The 10,251-nt window shown below is 41.6% G+C and overlaps 1 long non-coding RNA gene across 4 annotated transcripts; it reads right to left on the bottom strand.

Moving 5' to 3' along the window:
- Positions 1 to 793: 793 nt before the first annotated feature.
- On the bottom strand, positions 794 to 5,182 carry LOC136532543 (uncharacterized). Of its 4 annotated transcripts, none has more exons than XR_010778251.1 (6): positions 4,755 to 5,182; positions 4,001 to 4,148; positions 3,244 to 3,304; positions 2,415 to 2,523; positions 1,581 to 1,652; positions 794 to 1,030 (listed from the first exon to the last, which is right to left on the bottom strand). It is a non-coding gene; the product is annotated as an uncharacterized lncRNA (long non-coding RNA). The 4 variants fall into 4 exon arrangements; XR_010778250.1 differs by having other exon boundaries at positions 4,760 to 5,181; XR_010778252.1 differs by having other exon boundaries at positions 4,001 to 4,081; positions 4,755 to 5,179.
- Positions 5,183 to 10,251: the final 5,069 nt, after the last annotated feature.

Here is a 10,251-nt window from a genome sequence, read left to right as displayed (position 1 = left end):
AATTCGATTTGCCGAGTGCGGCACTCGGTAAAGAACGCACGGTAAAAAATTGACCGGCAAAGCCTTCTTTGCCGAGTGTCTTTTATCGGGCACTCGGCAAAGGCTTTGCCGAGTGCCCCGGGGACACTCGGCAAAGAAAAGCGACCGTCACGGCGCCGCCCCGTTGACGGTGGCTTTGCCGAGTGCCAACCCTGCAGGCACTCAGCAAAGATTTTTTTTATTTTTATTTTAAAAATTTCTTTGCCGAGTGCCAACCCTACAGGCACTCGGCAAAGATTTTTTATTTTTTTTAAAAAAAATTCTTTGCCGAGTGCCAACCCTGCAGGCACTCGGCAAAGATTTTATATTTTTTTTTTAAAAAAAATCTTTGCCGAGTGCCAACCCTTCAAACACTCGGCAATTTTTTTAAAAAAAAAAATCTTTGCCGAGTGCCAACCCTACAGGCACTCGGCAAAGATTTTTTATTTTTTTTACAAAATTTCTTTGCCGAGTGCCAACTCTTCAGACACTCGGCAAAAAGATTTTTTATTTTTTTAAAAAAAATTCTTTGCCGAGTGCCCCCTGTCCGGCGCTCGGCAAAGTTTGGATTTTTTTTAAAAAAAAATTCTTTGCTGAGTGCCCTCTGGCCGGCACTCGGCAAAGTTTGAATTTAAAAAAAAAATTCTTTGCCAAGTGCCATGGTCACAGCACTCGGCAAAACTGGAAAAATGTAATTTTTTTTACATTCCATCATGACAAATACATGAGCAGCAACATAGAAGATTTTTAACACTACATTGAGTATGCGGGGTTGTTCTTGAGATCCTGCAAAACCATTATAAACCAAAGTACAAATTTAAAAGTGCCAACAACAGAGAATACTGTAATAAGCAATAAGGTTTGCAGCTGGCAATGTTTAGAAAGAAGGGCAGTATGCAGCAGCTCTCTTGCACCATCAATCAACCAAACTTACTTAGACATAGAGAGTGAAGCAGCAGCGCATCCTAAGATATTTAAGGCACCAGGTCTCAGCCAACATGCTCAATCATACCTGAAATGCAAGGAATAAGACCTACCTTACTCGATATAGAAAATAACAATTTGGTATGCAATCCAAAATGTGGCCTTTCTAACATAGAAGGCCACTCTATACAGAAAAGTATTACAAAATGAAATACAATTGATATATAAACTGGTTCCATTTGGATTGTATCCTACACAAATTCGCATGTACAGAACAATAGTTCTTGCTCTGTGTCAACTCACACATGAGATTTATCCTGAATAAAAATTCAATTACAATCTAAATGCAATTGAAAGTGTCAAAGTGATACACTGTGTCAGTAAATAGTACGTGATCTTTTGTTTTTTGCCAAAAGAGGGGCATAAATCATGATTGAGAAAGTTCTAGGGTGCTCATTTATCAAAAAGTATGCTTAAATTTCAACCTGCAACTTGTGGTCAGAACCACTGCTGCACACAAAGCTGGCAGTAGAATATGCAAGATTTCAAGGTTCTTCAATATGTGAAACCCACGGCCTGCATTGGCACTAGAAGGACAAACACTGTGTGATTTTTTTGCGAGAAAAAAGAAAGTTTACCTGCCAACCAGGATATTTTCTTTAGCAATCTTTGATAGCCTAGTTGCGTATTCAGAGTGGTCAAGAAAGCACCTGATATATACACATATAAAGTTAGTGAAATAAGAAGAAACTAACTGAACTGATGATTTTTTTATATAATAGAAACAGTGAGTAAAGTACACAAATATTTATATAGATCTTTCTAAGGATGCATGTTTACTGGATTAATAATAATAATTGGACCAAGAGATCTCAATCCAGAGAAGAGATGTTTTCTGGAATAGAACATATATTGGCTCGCCAGTTAGTAATCAGGTATATGTTACCATATTTATGTCCCTCTCTGTCAAATTTGGCACCAAAAAAACCAATCTGGCTCAGGCCAATAATTAGAACCCGATGATAATCTGAATCAGAATGTCCCTAGCACTATTGGTAGCAAGCAAGTAACATAGAGTTCCTTCTTTTGTACAGAAGTTTGCATGGAAGGTGTATTCTTAATTTTTCTGTGTTGTAGTCTCCAGATTACAGCTACTATCTTAAATATCATTGCTTTTGCAAGATAATTTTAAGAGTTAGAGTGGTCTGAATTTACTATCAGTTCACTAATATTTAATTTTTTATGATCAGACAATATTTTTTAGAACAATTATCATACTATAGGTACTTGCAGCTGAAGATAAGTGCAACTGTTATCATACTATAGGTGACTACATTGAGTAAGGCATGTTCTTGACATTCTGCAAAACCATTATAAATGGCCACTGAAGATAAGTGCAGCTGGTCAGACATTTGGGTATAAAAAATTCAGTCAAGTTCAGAATATTATGTACATCATATTGAAGAACTTACTCAATAGTAGCTTGGTTTTTGGCACTTGCAGGAGCTTGCCACCGCTATGGACACAGCTCTATGGTTGTCAGGTGCCTGCTGCTTTAGAATAGAACCTATCATCCTTTTACTGCAAAAATTAAGTGGTCATAAGGAAATCATGTATACAAATAGAAAGAGCAAAAGATATAATCTGAATTCTCATAAGCAATTTAAAATTCTCCATGGTGAACAAGACAGGAACATAAAAATATGAATTGTACACCTAGGTCATCCAACACTACCTTATACATGCCAGAACAAGATCGACTTAAAACTTGCAGTGCAGCAGCAGATCAAAAATTTAAAGCAAGACAAATCTTAGGCTTGACTAGAGAACTGCATTTATTGTTGTACATTGTACTCGCAGCAGAATGTATGTGTGCACCATACTGCACAAGCTCTAACTCTGCCCCGATGAAAACTGCAATACAACTTCCTCCTATACTACTTGAGGAGTTCAGAAAGGACCCATAGAATCAGTATGAACGATGATATCTCAAGCACAAGTATAATAGCACATTAACACTACCTGATCCACACTAGTCAGTTAACAAGAGCTTTTAGAATAGTGGTCAGTATAGCACAAGTATAATGAACATTAGCACTATAATAGTGGCTAGTATAGCAGGTTGCTGGGTTCAGACAAGAAAGAAAATGCTTATAGATATGCACTAGCTTTCAGAAATACTAAACTAGTTCCATTTCCTAAAATAGAGATAATTCACAGTGTAGCCGGAAAGATGCCTAAACCGACATAACACAATGCAGCACATCTGAAAATGACAGAATGGGAATGTATTATACTTGCCTTCTTCTCAGGAGGTTTTATGCCAAAAAAATTCACCCATCGCTAACTTCTCACTTGATTCCTATACAAGGATGACATGACTACTGTGTTAGTTACATTCATGAAATTGTAGAAAAAAGGTAAAGCAACAACGATGCAGAGTAACAGCTAACACACCAGGCATGTACATGCTAGCTAATATGCAGTGCCAAATTTTTATCTCTTCTCTTGGCTGACTATATATGCTAGCTAATTAGCTATATGTGCTTGATCGATCTACCGACAAATCAAGATTGCCGATGAATACTGGCCTTCAATAACCTGCATGATGCACGCTGACCTGACCAGCTCTCCCTATTGTGGCATCAATTGCGCCATTATTGCGATAATTATTGTCTTGAAAACTATGTAGTTATGCATTTGCACAATTTATTTGATGGGGGCCTTTCTGACTATGACAACATAGGATACTAATTCTACCACGAACTGTACAGGAACATCCCCCTAAAGCTATCATAGTCACAGATAAAAGCATACAACTAAAAAAAACCAGTAAAGTTAAAAATTATGAGTAAGAATCTTGAGTGAACTATCTTTCTTTTCTATCCATTTAAAGTGTGATATTCAGATTAATATATCTTTGGATTTCGAATGCCCACATTTCTGTCGAACTATTATTCTCTTTTCTGTCGAAAAAAGTTTGCGCTATCAATTATCAAAGGATGCTTTCTCAGAAAGTCTAACACTTCAGAGGAGAGATTAAAGAGCTTGTACGTACCAAGAGTACAAGAGGAAGCCGGGGAAGCCATGGTTGTGCCTGGCTGGCCGGTGCCTATGTTCGCCTCCACCTGGTGTTGGACTGTTGGTCGGTATCACATACATACACACAAGTTCATCGATCAGTACGTGATCGTCGAGGCTGCTGGCTGCAGGCAGGCATCGTGTGTTCTAAAATCAGGTTCAGAGAACAATAGCTACAGTTCTGAAATCAAGTTCATTTGAGAGAAAATAGTTCACATTTTATCTAGGTAGCCATAACTGCAAGAAATAGGACCATGTAAAATTCACCATGCTAAGTAACATAACTTTATTGTCTGGAAAGGTAAAATAGCAAGTAACACTTCATGGCAGCAACAGACATGGTAAAATTCTTAGCTAACTAACAGGAATATTACTGAAAAGAAAACAGCAAGTAAAATTCACCATGCTAGAGTTTTACAAACACTGGTAAGCACTCCTGCACACTCAATTGTCAGCAGCATTTTCAGAACTGCAACGGCATGCATTTTTTCTGAAATAATAGGCAACAGTTGTCCGTCATGCAGTTTTCTGAGAAATAGATAAACTTGTCTAGAACAACATGGTCACAGACATGCCGTACTAACTCCACAAACATAGTTTCGTAATGGCCCGATGCAAATTTTAGAAAATCATCTACATCAAGATATCAGGTGAACTGTGAATCGTACAGAAATGTAAATCTACGAGCTTCTATTTGATGTGCATTGCTTTTTACATAATGAATGGAGAACCTTACGACGCGAGCAGCTGGAGGCGCCATCCGCGCCGGGCTGCCCCTCCGTGTCGCTGGAAAGGTCGGCCGCGCCGGGCTCCTCCTCCGCGCTGCTGGAAAGGCCACGATGGCCGCTGCAAAGGCCGGGATGGGCGCGGGAGGGGCCGCCTGTTGCCGCGCCGGACCAACCCCGGTCGCGCGCGCTGGACCAGGCGGGCGGCGGCGCCTCCCCCTCGCGAAGGACGCCGGCCGAGGATGGCAGGGGGGCCGTCCAGTCGTGGATTCGTGGATCCGGCGGCAGACACGCCGGCTGCGGCCCCTAGCCGGCGGCGGCGGCGCCCTCCTCCATAGGGCCTTTTTCCCCGCTCGGTCAAAGCAGCGCTCGATCGGGCAGCGCGGGCGGCTCGGGCGCGCGGGCGGTGGCGGCGTGGGCGCGGGGGCGGGGGCGCGCGGGCGTGGGCGTGGGCGCTTGGGCTGGCTGGCTGTCTGACTGCCCGGTCGGCCGGCCGGCCGAAGTTGCTTAAGTCCCAGAACCGGCTCTTTGCTGAGTGCCGAATCAGAGCCACTCGGCAAAGATTTATTTTTTTTTAAAAAAAATTCTTTGCCGAGTGTCTCAGATCTGGCACTCGACAAAGATTTAATTTTTTTAAATTTTTTTATCGAGTGTTTTAGATCTGGCACTTGGTAATTTTTTTAAAAAAAATATTTTACCGAGTGCCCCTGGCACGACACTCGGCAAAGATGTTTTTAAAAAAAATGTCTTTTTTTTGAAAAAAATACTTTGCCGAGTGCCCCTGGTACGGCACTCGGCAAAGATTTAATTTTTTTAAAAAAATGTCTTTGCCGAGTGCCCCGTGAAGGCACTCGGCAAAGAGGAAATTTTAAAAAAAAATTAAAATGCTCTTTGCCGAGTGCCTTATCCGTGGCACTCGGCAAAGACCCCCTTTGCCGAGTGCCATGCCCCGGCACTCGGCAAAGTTTTTTTATTTTTTTTGTTTTTTGCCTCCAAATTTTTTGTGCATCCCTTTTAAAGCACCAGGAACTTCTAGTTAGAATTTGGTGATTTTTTATGGCTTTTTGATATATTTAGTTACTTTATTTCATTTACTTGAATTTTTTTGAAAAATATAATTTTGAACTGCATGTGGTACGAATAATGGAATTTAATGATTCAAAAAATGATAGTCATATTAGTGAGTGTAGTGTGAGGCCGTATCCAAGAACGGATCCAAAATTTCGGACATCTTGTTTATGAAACATGATCGCGAACTTGCGTGCGAAGTGTTTTTAAATTCTATAAAAAGCAAACGAAGTCCGAAAATCATGAAACACTGGTAGAGAACCGAGCTTTACTCCCGGTGGGGAACCCCCTCTAGTCCCGGTTCCCCACCCGGGAGCAAGCATCCGGGACTAAAGGGGGGGTCCTTTAGTCCCGGGTCAGGAACCGGGACTAAAGGAGGACCTTTAGTCCCGGTGGGTAACACCAACCGGGACTAAAGGTGCCTCCTGACATGCCACGATGGCCGGCACCTTTAGTCCCGGTTGGTAATACGAACCGGGACTAAAGGTTTTTTTTCTTTTTTCTTTTCTTTTCATTTTTTTGTTTTCTTTTCAAAATAGGTTTTCGAAGTCGTATTGTACGCTGCTAATTATACATTTATATGCGCATATAGTATGTTTCGGTTCAAGCACAATGAACGTATTAAATCACACAATTCAAGCATAGAAATATATATATATATATATATATATATATATGCATGCATCATATATATATTTACATGCATGCATGCATATGTGTATTTTACATTATATTATTTCATATGCATATATTACAAAAGATTGCATTATAGTTGTTGTGACATAACAAGTTTCTTCTCATCCTCTAGCTTGGCTTCAATGGCAGTGTTGGGTCGAAGTAGAACTCGCCCTTGGAATCGATGACCTGCTCATTAAAAAATCCGGCTATAGACTCTTGAATTGCTTTGATTTGGTCTTGCCGTATGACCTTTTCCTCCAACCATCGAGTCTACAGGTTTGAATTAAAGGAAAATAAATTAATATATGTACATATATATATATATATAAAGACATAGTAACACAATCAATAATAATAATTAAATGAATATATAGTGTATTTTTAACGTACTTTGAGTCTCTCTGTAGGAGTTCTTTGGGAGAGCACCTTGATAAACTTGCAAACATAGTAACCACAGTAGTTGTTCCCCTGTTCCTGCCTCAGACACCACTTTACAAGAAAAAGATTTGTCATCCAATCTGGTGATCCGGTGAAAGCTATATGTTTAATTAATAAAGATGATGCGATTCAGGGGACTTACTTTCAATGGGATTACATTCAGTGGCGCTTTGCATTTTTCCATGTGTTGCTTCTCAATAAAGGTTTTCCAAACACTGCCCAATAAAAAATTTGCCACGTCATCAGATATAGTTAATCATCATGTTTGTGTGTATATATAGTTGCTAGAGATCCCGAAATTACCTCTGGATAATATCTATCATATCTTGGTAGTCTTGTTGTGGTTTTCTCATCGAGTCATAGATTATCAAGTGACTTTTCACCAGATCGATGTCCATCAATATCCAGTGATTGCTGCATGTGTTTATAGGATATAACGCATAACACTCATTAATTAACTAGAATCAACATATGAGCCATTAAGGCTATGATCGACATGATTAACACTCACTTGAAGTTATAGGGAAAGAGTATATCCTTCTTGTGGCGTTGGTTCACTAAGAAGTTCATGATGTTACTCTCTGACTCAGACTTCCAATTAGTCATTGGAGTAATTGGGTCTTTGAATACTATATGGGGATCAACAAAACCAATTTCATTGCAGCCTTCCTTTCTGAGCTCTGTCATTGTAAATCTGCATATATATAGTACTTGTTAGGATAATTTATATGCATATGCACACATATGATGAGTTTAATAATAGATCGAAAGAATTATTACTTACAGGCAATAGCAGCTAATGATAACTTTGTCCAGAGAGGTAAGGTGGCATAGTTGATGAAATTCTGCAAAGTCAACATACATAACATCATCGCCACGGAACCAATATTCGTCTCTAATTCTGACACCAACGCAGAAGTCTCCACTGGTAGACGCCTGCATGTACCACTTGTTTAGCAGGTACATTTGCGTCCCCAGATCAGATAAGGCTTGAGGGTTGTATAGACTCTGGCCTAGTACAAATTTTTTCTTCCAAATATCAACCTCCGCCGCACTCTCAATTTTTCCATCACCAAACATCTGGTAAAGGTCGAGACCAGTCTCATCAAGAAATTCACCAAGGTGATCCAAATCGACATCCGGAGGTATGTTTGCCTGATGCATTAATCCTAAATTCGAACCATATTCATTACCAACAACTAGCGGGGGGATTGATTGGTGCGCTTGTTGTCCGAGTTGGGCAACTCCTTTCCCTGCCCGCTTCTTTTTCTGTGCCGCCTCAATTGACTTGGTGAGAGTGCGGTCATAGTCTGATAACGTTGATTTGGACGGCTTACGAGATTCCCGCTGTTGATGCTGGTAAGAAGTCACCTTTTTTCTTAAAATATCCGGAGCTACGAAGAAGTACGGTTTCTCTGGGTTTCTCCTTGCTTCTTGATTCATTTTAAGTTTGTCATAGAATCTAGACATGTCTTTTTTATATGCATCAGTTCCTTCTTCCTTCTCTTCAGATATTATTTTGGGAATAGCCCTTGGTTTCACGGTGGCTTTCTTTGCAGGCGGGGACTGATTCTTCGTTTGAGGGGCTGGCCTCTTGCTAGGCTTCTTGGTAGGCGGGGGCGGGGGAGGCGTTGGAGACCTCCTTGGAGGTGTTGGCAGCGGCGTTGGAGACCTCCTTGGAGGTGGCGGCTGTGGCGTTGGAGACCTCCTTGGAGAGGGTGTGGATGCAGCCTCGTCTTCCAACACAATGTCATCGTACAGAGCACTATGATGATCTGGCGATTGAACAATTGGATTTAGGTTGGGGGAGGATCTGCTACAAAAAAAGGAATGACATATTATTATGAGCAGATTGTTAATTATTTAAGCCAATACAAATTAATGATGTAGTGTTTTCATCCGCACGTACCTATGGTGAGGTAGTTCAGAAGGAGGTGGAGCCGACATCCCTGGAATGATGATGTAGCGCTTGCGCCATAGAATGAATGTCTTCTCCGCTTCTCCTAGAGTCTTCTCGCCATCACCTCCAGGAATGTCAAGAGGCAAATCACTAAAACCTTTTTCAGCTTTATCTACCGAGATGGTGGCATATCCTTCTTGGATTATATTCCCATGAATCCTTGGTGTCTTGGTTCGGTTGATAGGATTAACAAGACCGATAGCCACCTTGATTGTGGAATTCTCCTTCGGAATGTGTAGCTCACACGTTGTACAAGGTTCAGTGACGTCATCCACAGGGAAGCGCAGTCCTGTGTCCCCTTGATTTGGTATCTCCGTGGAAGCGCAGCTGCTTTTCAACTGAACAGATTGGCTAATGTTGATTCCTGGCTCTGATGCCTGCTTGCTTGCACTCACTGCTATTTGCACTTGCCTTTTGATTTCCTCCTGCATTCTCGCTTCAAGGTTTTTTTCCCGCTCCTGTGCTTCACGCACCGCTTCCTCCAACCTCTGGAGCCGGTGTGCCTCTTCTTCCTTCTTTCTCTGGCGACTTCTGTAGGAAGGTCTGTCCTGAGGGAATCCATGCTCCCACGAGACACTTCCTTTGCCTCTAGTTCGGCCACCATGTTCAATAGTCCCGATGGCGTATGTCAGCTCATCCTTCTCTCTGTTGGGCCTGAACTCACCACTAGCAGCAGCTCTCTGAGCATAAAACAATCTTTCTGCTGCTTCTTGCAGTCTTGCGCCATAAACGCACTTCCCTGTCTCCTGGTCTAGTGTTCCCCCATGAGCGAAAAACCAATTCTTTGCACGTTCTCCCCACTCGAGTGATTCTGGTCTGATACCCTTGGCAAGAAGGTCTGCTTCCATTTTGTTCCACTTCTTAATGGCAGTCGGGTAGCCACCTGATCCCAAGGTATGGTGGTATGTCTTCTGTTGGGCATTACGTTGGTTCTTTATCACCCGACTCACACCCTCTTCTGAAGTCTTGTACTGTACAAACTCATCCCAATAGGGCCTCTGCTTTGAGATCGGGCCTGGGACAGTAAAATCTGGTGCTATGTTCTTCTTGACATACGTCGTGTATAGGTGTTTCTTCCAAGTCTGAAACTGGGTGGCCATCTTCTTCATTGCCCAATCCCTAACTCGCTCCTTCAATTCATCACCATCTATTATATCATCATAATCATCTGTTTGGAGCGTGAAATGTACCAAGACATCATTCCAAATTAACGCCTTGTCACGATCGGAGACAAAACTGATATGAGGAGCATTGGTCTTCTTCTTCCATTCACGGGTACTAATCGGGAGCCGGTCCCGTACAAGGTAACCACAGTGGTGCACAAATTTCATTTTATTCGGCCCCCCCCGGTTCTCCTGT

The sequence above is a fragment of the Miscanthus floridulus genome, unplaced genomic scaffold (genome assembly GCF_019320115.1).
Source record: "Miscanthus floridulus cultivar M001 unplaced genomic scaffold, ASM1932011v1 fs_649_1_2, whole genome shotgun sequence".
Classification (NCBI taxonomy): Eukaryota; Viridiplantae; Streptophyta; class Magnoliopsida; order Poales; family Poaceae; genus Miscanthus; species Miscanthus floridulus.
This window is presented reverse-complemented; position numbering and strand designations above follow the sequence as displayed.